Source organism: Bombina bombina, chromosome 1 (assembly GCF_027579735.1).
Source record: "Bombina bombina isolate aBomBom1 chromosome 1, aBomBom1.pri, whole genome shotgun sequence".
Taxonomy (NCBI): domain Eukaryota; kingdom Metazoa; phylum Chordata; class Amphibia; order Anura; family Bombinatoridae; genus Bombina; species Bombina bombina.
In genome coordinates, this window is record NC_069499.1 from 1,580,095,246 (window position 1) to 1,580,107,357 (window position 12,112).

Below are 12,112 nucleotides of genomic sequence, written 5' to 3' on the forward strand. Positions count from 1 at the left end.
TGTATCGAGAGATTGAAGATTATTTGGAGCAGATGACGGCTCGTTCACGTGCTATTCTGGGACTATTGAAACTATTAGCTGCATTGCATTTTATGGCAACAGGATCCTTTCAGGCAGTTTCTAGCTTCATTATTGGAATGAGTCAATCAGCTTTTTCACGCCACTTATCAAAAGTCATAGGGGCTATGATGATTATTTTTCCTCCATTTGTTTGTTTGCCATCTTCCCCAGAAGAATGGCATTCTATAAAGTCAAATTTCTATAGGATGGCTGGGATGCCCAATGTCCTAGGGACCATAGACTGTACCCATGTTGCTGTAAGACCACTTCAAGCTCGTGAGGAGATCTATAGGAATAAAAAGCATTTCCATTCCTTGAATTTTCAGATGGTCTGTGACCCCAACCTAAGGATAATCAGTGTCCGTTCAAACTACCCAGGCTCATGTTATGGTTCTTACATCTTAAGGCAGACTGGCTTATACCAGAAGTTCGAGGACGGAGATCGTTTCTAGGTAAGCATAACTGGCGTCTAATTTGTCGTTTTTAATTTCCATGTACATAAATTGCGCCAAATTTGTCGACTGTAATTAAAGTGTAATGTCTTGTATATTTTTATTTTGTATCGTATTAGTTCTCAATCTTTATAATTATTTTTATATTAATATTTTTTTTTTATGTCCTATTAGGGGATGGAGGCTACTCATGTACAGAATGGCTGTTGACTCCCTATAACAACCCACAGACCAGAAATCAAGTACGTTTCAATGAAGTACATCGATCTACCAGGGGGATAATTGAGAGGACTTTTGGACTTTTGAAAATGCGGTTTCGATGTCTTGATCGTTCTGGCGGCGCTATGCTGTATGCACCTGAGAAAGTCGCAAAAATTATATTGGTTTGCTGCATACTGCACAATATAGCAATTAAAAGAGGCTGCCCATTAGAGGAAGAAAATACCAAAGATGCTGACGATTTTGCCGAAGAAATATGTATAGAACAACCTAATAGTTGTGGTATGGCAACAAGGGACATGGTTTCAGAACAATATTTTGATGATTACATTTTATGTCTTAAGTTGATAAATAAATAAATCATTTCCTTTATTAAATTGTCATCAACTCTTTTTTTTAAAAAAATATAATATGATGATATTTCTTTTAAAAAGACAATATAAGTTAAAAAATATTTGTATTACAATTAAAATAAAATAAATATAAATTTTATTTATACTTAAGGGTATTAAAAATCACTGTGGATAAACATATAATTACATCAAGTTTTTGCTGTTCAATAATCAATGATTTTAAATATTAATTATAAATCAAGTTTATGATACGCTTATCACTTATTATGTTTATTAACTTTGCTTTCACTTCAATAGTTTTTTAAGTTATTGTGGCTCATATAGATTAAACATTGTCAGTGTACATATATAATTATTAATCCAATTAGAATTTTGTAGGAAGAAAATAGTGACAATAGTTGGGCAACAAATTGAAAATAAAGAAAGCCCCAAAAAATTTCAACAAATAATGCAAACTAAATAGTTTTTTTACAAACTGACAAACAATACTAAAAAATTATATATTACATTTTTAAAAAACTAATGTAAACAAAAATAAATTCAAATATATATATATATATATATATATATATATATTTATATATATAAAAAAATGACTTTATTAAACCTTTCAACTTAAACGTAATAATATTTTATTATTGAACATTCTATTAATATTCTTTGTTTACTAACATTAACTAAATACATAAATCTACATATAGATTATATTTGTAAAAAAAAAATTTGCTACATATTGAGATCAATGCGCTAATGATTGACTTAACGATTAATGACATCATCGTCAAGCATGTCGCGTCCCAAACCTTTTGGTGCTGGCAAATTAGTAATATTAGTTTATGCCATGGATAAATACTTTCCTAAACGTATTGGGGGTGTAAGGGCAGTGAGACAGGAATGCCGTGACAAAATTATATACGAGATGCTGAGAAGAATGCATCGGATTTCAAAAATTAAAAGAACAAGACGACAATGTCTTCAAAAATATAGTGACTTGAAGAGAAGAGAACCTAAGTACTATAAATCTATTAGAAGATTGATAAGGACATGTACGTTTAATATTGGTATATTTTAAATTGTGTTATTGTAATAGAAACAGACAATGTAATTTGAACTGCATCATCATTGACTAATAATCTACAATCTTATTTTTATTTTGAATTTAGAAGTATGTGATATTAAGGATTATTAAAATCATTAGAGTATCAAATTGTTTAGATGGTTATAGTTGGATGCTTTATCATAATCCATACATAATAAAATTGTGTTTAGTGTCCCTTTCATCTATGTTTATATTCAACATAATAATAAAAAAATTGTCAGAGAACACTAAACCAAAATGTATCGATTATATATAAGTATCAACTAATGTAAGCATGCTGAACATTGTTAGTAGATGATGCCAATTTTAGTTATTATGAAAAAAGGAACATGCTTAAAGGGACACAAAACAATTTTTTAAATTCCTGATTCAGAACCAACAATCAATTTTAAGACACTTTCTAATGTACTACTTTAAAAAAAAATATATTCGTTCTATAGCTATCTTGATTCAAAATATAAGATTGTGATGCATAGGAACAGCCCATTTTTTGTTTGAGAACCTTTCTTTCTTATTGGTTGGGAAATGGAAGCCTCCAATAAGCAAGCACTATCCATGTGGCTGAGCAAAACATGGGCTGACTCTTAAGATTTACATTCCTGCTCGTAAAAAAATATATCAAGTTAAACTATAGAAAATATTGATAATTGTTGTAAATTAGAAAGTTTATTAGAATGACATGCTCTATCGGAATCAGGAAAGAAAACAATTTGGTTGAGTGGCACTTTAACAATGTTAGTATTTACAACTCTAAAAAGTTAGAAAAGTAAGCATGCAGAACGGTGTTAGTAGAGTAAAATATAAATGTAAGTAGTCTTTAAAAATGAACTTCATGAACAATGTTAGTAGATTTTAAATTTAGTTGTAAGAAAAGTAAGCATGATTAACTGTGTTAGTAGAATGAAATTTAAATTCTTGACTAAAAAAAAATACTATTAATAACATTTTAGTAGCATGCATAATTTCCAATTTGTTAAAAATTTCTTATAAATTTTTATATTTTAATTTTTAGTTCCAATTTTTTTTATATTAATATGTTTATAGATATGCGAAGTAAGAAAATAAAGTGTAAACAGCCACCACGCTACCTTCGGTCAATGTTGATGGAAACACCCAGAAGTGAAGCTTTATCTTTACCTATGCCACTAAAACTATTGGATATTGAATTATCTCCCAATCCATATGAAGTTTTTCAAAAAAACACACAGACAGGTAATGAATGGTTAGTTAACATATAATTAATATTTTTAAAATAGTTTTTGGCTTCAATAGTTTTTTTATCTTTATCTTTGTTATTACTTTAACATAGATATTACCATGGAAGACCTAGAAAATATGGATGAAATCGATGATTTTCCAAATCCTGATAGTGTGCCATTAGGTGAAGGTTTGAGTTCAGATGATAGTCAGCCAAAAATAGAAGTTTTAAGAACAATGATGGTAGATAAAGGTATTTTTCATACTCATTATTCTTAAAACAAAGAAAAAAATGTTTTAACTAATACCTATTGCATATTTTTAGGAGTAGGGTCTGATGAAAGCTTTAAAGGAGTGGACATAAGTGTAGAAGCCAATATAGTCGATAATATCGATAATACAACAGCAAGAGGTAATAATGTATATGATACATTGAATATGTATATGTAAATTTATATACTAACGCCTAGATTATGAGTTTTGCGGTAACAGGGGTGCGTTGCTAACGAGCCTTTTTTTCTAACACTCCCTTAAGACAACGCTGGTATTACAGGTTCTTTTAAACCTGGCGTTAGCCGCAAAAAGGTGAGCGTAGAGCAAAATTTAGCTCCACATCTCACCTCAATACCAGTGCTGCTTACGGTAGCGGTGAGCTGGCTAAACGTGCTCGTGCACGATTGCCCCATAGGAAACAATGGAGCTGAGCTGGCGGAAAAAAAAACCTAATACCTGCAAAAAAGCAGCGTTCAGCTCCTAACGCAGCCCCATTGTTTCCTATGGGGAAATTAATTTTATGTCTGCACCTAACACCCTAACATGAACCCCAAGTCTAAACACAGCTAATCTTACACTTATTAACCCCTAATCTGCCGCCCCAGCAATCGCTGACACCTACATTATATTATTAAACCCTAATCTGCCGCTCTGGACACCACCGCCACCTACATTATACTTATGAACCCCTAATCTGCTGCCCCCAACATCGTCGATGCCTACATTATAGTTATTAACCCCTAATCTGCCCCCCCCCCAACGTCGCCGCAACTATATTAAATTTATTAACCCCTAATCTGTCGCTGCCACTATAATAAATTTATTAACCCCTAAACCTAAGTCTAACCCTAACACCCCCTAACTTAAATATAATTTAAATATATCTAAATAAATTTACTACAATTAAATAAATTATTCCTATTTAAAACTAAATACTTACCTATAAAATAAACCCTAAGCTAGCTACAATATAACTAATAGTTACATTTGTATCTAGCTTAGAATTTATTTTTATTTTACAAGCACCTTTGTATTTATTTTAACTAGGTACAATAGTTATTAAATAGTTATTAACTATTTAATAACTACCTAGTTAAAATAAATACAAAAGTACCTGTAAAATAAACCCTAACCTAAGTTACAATTACACCTAACACTACACTATAATTAAACTAATTACCTAAACTACATACAATTAATTAAATTAAATAAACTAAATTTCGAAAAAAAACAAAGCACTAAATTACAGAAAAAAAAAGAATTACAAGAATTTTAAACTAATTACACCTAATCTAATTCCCCTAATAAAATAAAAAAGCCCCCCAAAATAAAAAAAAATCCCTGCCCTATACTAAATTACAAATAGCCCTTAAAAGGGCCTTTTGCGGGGCATTGCCCCAAAGTAATCAACTCTTTTACTTGTAAAAAAAAAAGACAATACCCCCTCCAACATTAAAACCCACCACCCACACACCCAACCCTACTCTAAAACCCACCCATTCCACCCTTAAAAAAAACCTAACACTACCCCCTTGAAGATCACCCTACCTTGAGCCATCTTCACCCAGCCGGGCGCAAGTGGTCCTCCAGAGGGTCCTGAAGTCTTCATCCTATCCGGCCAGAAGAGGACCTCCAATCGGAATTCAAGGGACGCCATCTTGGATGACGTCACTTTAAGGACCAGTCATTCAGTCGTCGGATCAAGAGGATGCTCCGCATCGGATGTCTTGAAGATGGACCTGCTCCGCTCCGGAAGGATGAAGATAGAAGATGCTGTCTGGATGAAGCCTTCTGCCGGTCTGGAGGTCCTCTTCTGGCCGGATAGGATGAAGACTTCGGACCCTCTGGAAGACCACTTGTGCCCGGCTGGGAGAAGACGTCTAAAGGTAGGGTGATTTTACAGGTGAAAGAGCTGATTACTTTGGGGCAATGCCCTGCAAAAGGCCCTTTTAAGGGCTATTTGTAATTTAGTATAGGGCAGGGATTTTTATTATTTTGGGGGGCTTTTTTATTTTATTAGGGGGATTAGATTAGGTGTAATTAGTTTAAAATTCTTGTAATTCTTTTTTTTTTCTGTAATTTAGTGGGTTTTTTCCGTAATTTAGTTTTTTTAATTTACTTGTAATTACTTGTAGGTAGTTTAGGTAATTAGTTTAATGATAGTGTAGTGTTAGGTGTAATTGTAACTTAGGCTAGGGTTTATTTTACAGGTACTTTTATACTTATTTTAGCTAGGTAGTTATTAAATAGTTAATAACTATTTAATAACTATTCTACCTAGTTAAAATAAATACAAAGTTGCCTGTAAAATAAATATAAATCCTAAGCTAGCTACAATGTAACTATTAGTTTTATTGTAGCTAGCTTAGGGTTTATTTTACAGGTAAGTATTTAGTTTTAAATAGGATTAATTGATTTAATTATGGTAACTTTATTTAGTTTAATTTAAATTATATTTAAGTTAGGGGGGTTAGACTTTGATTTAGACTTAGGTTAAGGGGTTAATAAATTTAATATAGTAGCAGCGACGTTGGGGTCGGAAGATTAGGGGTTAATAAATGTAGGTAGGTGTCGGCGATGTTAGGGATGGCAGATTAGGGGTTAAAAAAAAAATTAACTTTTGTTTGCGAGGCGGGAGTGCGGCGGTTTAGGGGTTAATACATTTATTAAAGTTGAGGCGCTGTCCGGTCGGCAGATTACGGGTTAAACATTTTATTTAAGTGTTTGCGATGTGGAGGGGGGGCTCATTTTAGGGGTTAATAGGTAGTTTATGGGTGTTAGTGTACTTTTAGCACTTTAGATAAGAGCTTTATGTTCCGGCGTTAGCCCATAAAACTCTTAACTACTGACTTTTAAATGCGGTAGGAGTCTTGCCAGGAGAGGGTCTACTGCTCACTTTTTTAGGCGATCATAATACCGGTGTTAGGCAAATCCCATTAAAAAGATGGGATACGCAATTGACGTAAGGGGATTTGCGGTAAGCTAAAATCGCGGAAAAAAAGTGAGCGGTAGACCCTTTCCTGTCTGACTCGTAATACCAGCGGGTGTTAAAAAGCAGCTTTGGGACCCCTCAACACTGCTTTTTAAGGCTAACGCAAGACTCGTAATATAGCCGTAATTGTTTTGCTTTTGTTATTCTACAGATGTATCTTCAACATCAACTACTGAAACTGAAGACAAAAGTACTCAGTTGTCTTGAAGATAATGTAAAACTCAAAATCGCAAAAATTAGGGCAACTTTGGGATTGTTATTGGAGCAAGTAGATTTTCTATACCGAAAATATGTTATTTGATTTTATTCTGTTATTTGTTTTTTTTATATTTGGAATATAATTTTCAGAACAATGCCAACGAAAAAATGACAAATACTTTTTTTTTTTTAACAATAAACAGTAGATCAGAATTTAGAGTTTCTGTAAATAAAGGATATTTTTTAAAAAAAAAACAATTTTGCATTTATTAAAAAATAACATTTTAAACAAAAAAAACAAAACAAACAAAAAATATATAACAAATATATGTCTGCAAACAATTAACAGAAAATACAACTTTGTGGATTTTGGTGGCATAAATAAGAAATAAAATGTTCATTGTAGCCTTGGTCTTTTGGGGTCTGTTGTACCCTCCCTTTCACTTAAAATAAACAGTGATTGTAGTGTCCTTTCAGTGAGGCTTAAGGCTCTATTTATTTGCTGGGTTTTGTCTTCGTCCATCTGCCTCTGCCACTAAAACATTTCTCTTTGGAGATTTAATTTTTGCTTTTCAATTTCATTTTTTTCTTTTTCAATTTCAATATTTTTTTCAGAAATGGCTGCCCAACGTTCAATATTATTGTTAATAACATTCTGCATGTCCCTGTGGTCCTCTCTATATTGTCTGGCAAGGGACAACATTTCCGTTAAGCCAACATCGGCCAATAGTCCTTCAGCTGGTGGATTTTTAATATTTACATACCCTGTTTCTTGTGGTAGTGGTGGTGGTGGTGCCTGTGTTTCCACTTGTTCCTCCGGATTTTCAGGGGTATGTATTTCCAATTGTTGGGCATCTCCAAATTCATCAAGAAAATCTGGAGTCTCACTTCCATCATGACGTCCTATTCTTTCCTCTAAATTAGGATTTTCCTCTCTTATTGGTATGAGATTTATAGTGATCTCCCTTGATGAGTTTTCTTCTTCTAGATCAAACCATAAACAATTGTTAGAAAATAACCATAAAATATTTTACAGATGGTTTCATAGATGGAATAGAAGGAGAGAGCAGATAAAACAGTCATACACAAAAATTTTAATTATATTTATATATATATATATATATATATATATATATATATATATATATATATATATATATATATATATATATATATATATATATATATATCAGTGATACATACCATCAAATAATGGAGATGAATGTCCAGTCAAACTATGGAACAGACGTCCCAAATCAGCTATAAACAAAAAAAAAGACAAGAAAATTTTGAATAAATTGGAATTATTGACATATATTCGAATGCAATTAAATTCCCTTTAAATGTATTTCTAAAAATACATTTAATATCAATTAAGTTTGATAAGCTCAGATCATTGGTATATGTCATTCAACTGCCATTCCATCTCTAAACGATCTTGAACTAGATTCTGTGAAAACTAACATTGTACATTTGTTATTCTTTAATAAAAAAATTGAGAATTAAATTTTTGGATTTGATAGATGAAAGACATAACACACGCCATTTTTATTTTTCATTGAGAACATTGATTTTTATTTAAAAAAAAATAAATGAAAGTGCTAATTTGTAATTTGGTTCTAAAAAATCATTTACTTACCAGTTCCTCTTCCAACACCTGTTTTCAGAGTGCTGGTCCTTACATCAAGGAGTGTATCCACAGATGAAGAACTGTGTGTGACAGTAGATGTGGACCGTATAAATTGACCATGAGCTGCACTGGTAGATGGTCTTGAAACAGCTGCAGAAGATCTGGAAGAAGTGGGCGCTTGATTGGTAGTCCTCCCAGGCTGTGCTTGTGGTGTCGGTGTAGCTTTAAAATAAATTTAAAATATATATATTTTTATTATTACATTTTTCAATTTGTTTTTATTTGTAGTTTAAACTGAACGCTAATACTGGTAATAATACTATGATCACAGCAGTGACTGCTGGCACAATCATTAAAGGGACATGAAAACAAACATTTTACTATCATGATTTCAAAAGAACATGCTTTTTTAAAAATAATAAAAAAAAAATTTAATTGTATTATCTTTTTGGCTTCATTCCATTGATATACTTAGATGAAAAGCATATCTACATAGGCTCAGTAAATGATCATTGGTTGATGCACATAGATGGCTCGTGTGACTGCGTCAACCATGTGCATCATTATGTCTCAAACAAAGGATATTAGATATTATAACTCATTTTGAACGCTGTTAAAACTTGTATTCTATACTCGAATACTGCAACATGGAAGTCAATAGATAATAAATTTACAAAGTCATGTGATCAGGGGGCAGTCAGAATATGCTGAGATAAAAGTTAAAGTGATATGAAACACAAAAGTTTTCTTTCATGATTAATGTAGAACATACCATGTTACACAACATGAATCATTTATTTATAGTGTCAAGTTTGCTTATTTCTATTGTCATTATCTCTTGAAGGAGTTTCAATACAATACTGGTTTCTAAATGAACATATGAGTGAGCCAATGACAATCGGTAGATATATGTAGCCAACAATCAGTATCTAGAACCTAGGTTCTTTTATGCTCCTGAGATACCTAGATAAACCCTTCAGCAAAGGATAAGAAGATACCAAACCAAAATAAATATTAAAAGTAAATTTGAAAGTTGTTTACAATTGCTTGCTCTTTATAAATCATTTAAGAAAAAATGTTTGATTCCTGTACCTTTAACATCATATTATTTACTTGTATCGAACTATATTATAAAGCAAACCTGTTCACATGGCATTTAATTACATTAATATTAAAATTAATTGCTCATAAATTTAATACAAATATTTTTAATACAAAGGCACCGCATGAGCACAATGTTATCTTTAGGGATCACATTAATAGTTGTCCACTATATTTATAATCAACTCCTAAAAAAAATGTTTATAGGTGTCATAAAAATGTTGTTTTATTACCGAGTAAATCTTTACCTTTTCAATAGCCTATTGTATGCATGAACAATACAATAGATGTATATCAACATTTTTCTTATATTCCCGTTATAGCTTCAAAAAAAAGATAATTATAGAAACCCTATTATTGTACAAACTCATTTATACTTTATTTGATTATCCTGTAATATAAAAGGGGGGGAGAGAGCGTAAAAGAGGGGGGGGGGAGAGAGAGCAACAGAGGAAAGAGAGAGTGCAAAAGAGAGGGGAGAGAGAGAGCGCAACAGAGAGGGGGAGAGAGAGAGTGCAAAAGAGAATGGAGAGAGAGAGGGGGGAGAGAGAGAGAGGGGGAGAGAGAGGGGAGAGAGAGCGCAAAAGAGATGGGGGAGAGAGAGCGCAAAAGAGATGGAGGAGAGAGAGAGAGCGCAAAAGAGAGGAGGAGAGAGAGAGTACAAAAGAGAGGGGGAGAGAGAGAGAGCGCAAAAGAGAGGGGGGAGAGAGAGAGCGCTCAAAAGAGAGGGGGAGAGAGAGAGCAAAATAGAGGGGGGAGAGAGAGAGAGCGCAAAAGAGAGGGGGAGGCAGAGAGCAAGGGGTGGGACCACTGTACTGCAAAAAATGGCCCGTGTGAACGGGCTTTAGGACTAGTATATATATATATATATATATATATATATACATATATAAATATATATATATCTATATATATATATATCTATATATATATATATATATATATATATATATTCTAAAAATACATTATTATTTTTTTTAAATGCACCATAATTGATAAGACTCAAAAATATTTGGGGCCTATGTGCGGATTCACGTACGGAAGCAGATAATTTATTTAGTAAGAAGACAGGTAAGGTTATTTTTCATCCATGATATTGGAGACACTGTACTATCGTTAGTTAACAAACATTTTGCGCCAATTATTACGTTATACATTTACCTCTCAAATCACTGTCACAATCATCCGTTATGCCGGTGATGATCTCAGGTCCTAGATGCTGAACAAGCTTCTGCTCATAATCATTTAAGTCGGCCACATATGCTGGTCCACCCCCGGTAGCATGTGCAGAAATTTTTTATCTGCCCAATTTAGCTTTGGCGAAACGTTTGATGTCGTTATAACGTTTCTTCAGCTGTTCGACATCCTTTTTTCCAGGACCCTGGGCACTAACGGCATCGCTTATCCTTTGCCAGATCATCTTTCTCCTTGAAAACTTAGTTTGACACGACATCCAAATAAATAATCACAAGAGTCAATAATCATATCAATCAAAACTACGTTTTGCTGATGCAAAAAGTGAGGATTTTTGGATTTTGAAGTGGTATCAGATCCAGATGAAACCATATCCAATTTGTAAATAAATATTACAAAAATATCAAAGTTCCGATGTAAACAAATAAGTAAAAATTTAAATCACGCGATCGCATGAACCTTCATTGATTTCAATGAAGTTATTGAGTCAGGGGGGAGTGCCTATGGTGCTAGGCATGCCCTCCAGCCCACGATCCCATTTAGGCAGCTTCTATTGCTTCAGGGCAGCCAAATGGCTATGACGTTCCGTGGCGTCCCATTGGCGCTAAAGGCCAGGTGTCAATAAACATGAACTACCAAATGTTTAATTAAATGTCTGGAATTATTATGACTGATCTGATGTTGGTATGTTGTTTAAAGAGAGGCCTCAGGGCCAGGGGCCTTATCTGATGTTGCTATATGTCTGACAGAGGGGCTGCAGGGCCAGGGGTATGATCTGATGTTGGTATATGTCTGACAGTGGGGCTGCAGGGCCAGGGGTCTGATCTGATGTTGGTATATGTCTGACAGAGGGGCTGCAGGGCCAGGGGTCTGATCTGATGTTGGTATATGGCTGACAGAGGGGCTGCAGGGTCAGGGGTCTGATCTGATGTTGGTATATGGCTGACAGAGGGGCTGCAGGGCCAGGAGTCTGATCTGATGTTGGTATATGTCTGACAGAGGGGCTGCAGGGCCAGGGGTCTGATCTGATATTGGTATATCAAACAAGTCAAAAGGGTGTGTGAGCTGTTCCTAAGCTGGCCAGAATTGCCTATCTCCTAATTGCACTTCTCACAATTTGTGCAATCAAATCAAAGGGAATTGAAACAAGGGTTTGGAGATGGCGCCAAAGGCTATCTGGTATGAAAAATTGGAATGTGGGAATCACCAAAAATAAATTAATTTAAAAAATTTAAAAAAATATAAGGAATTTAAAAATATATAAGATCATATACATATAAAGTTGTGACTCTGATGCGTTATTAACACTGTTGGTAATGAGGCAATGAACTGTTGGAAATAAAT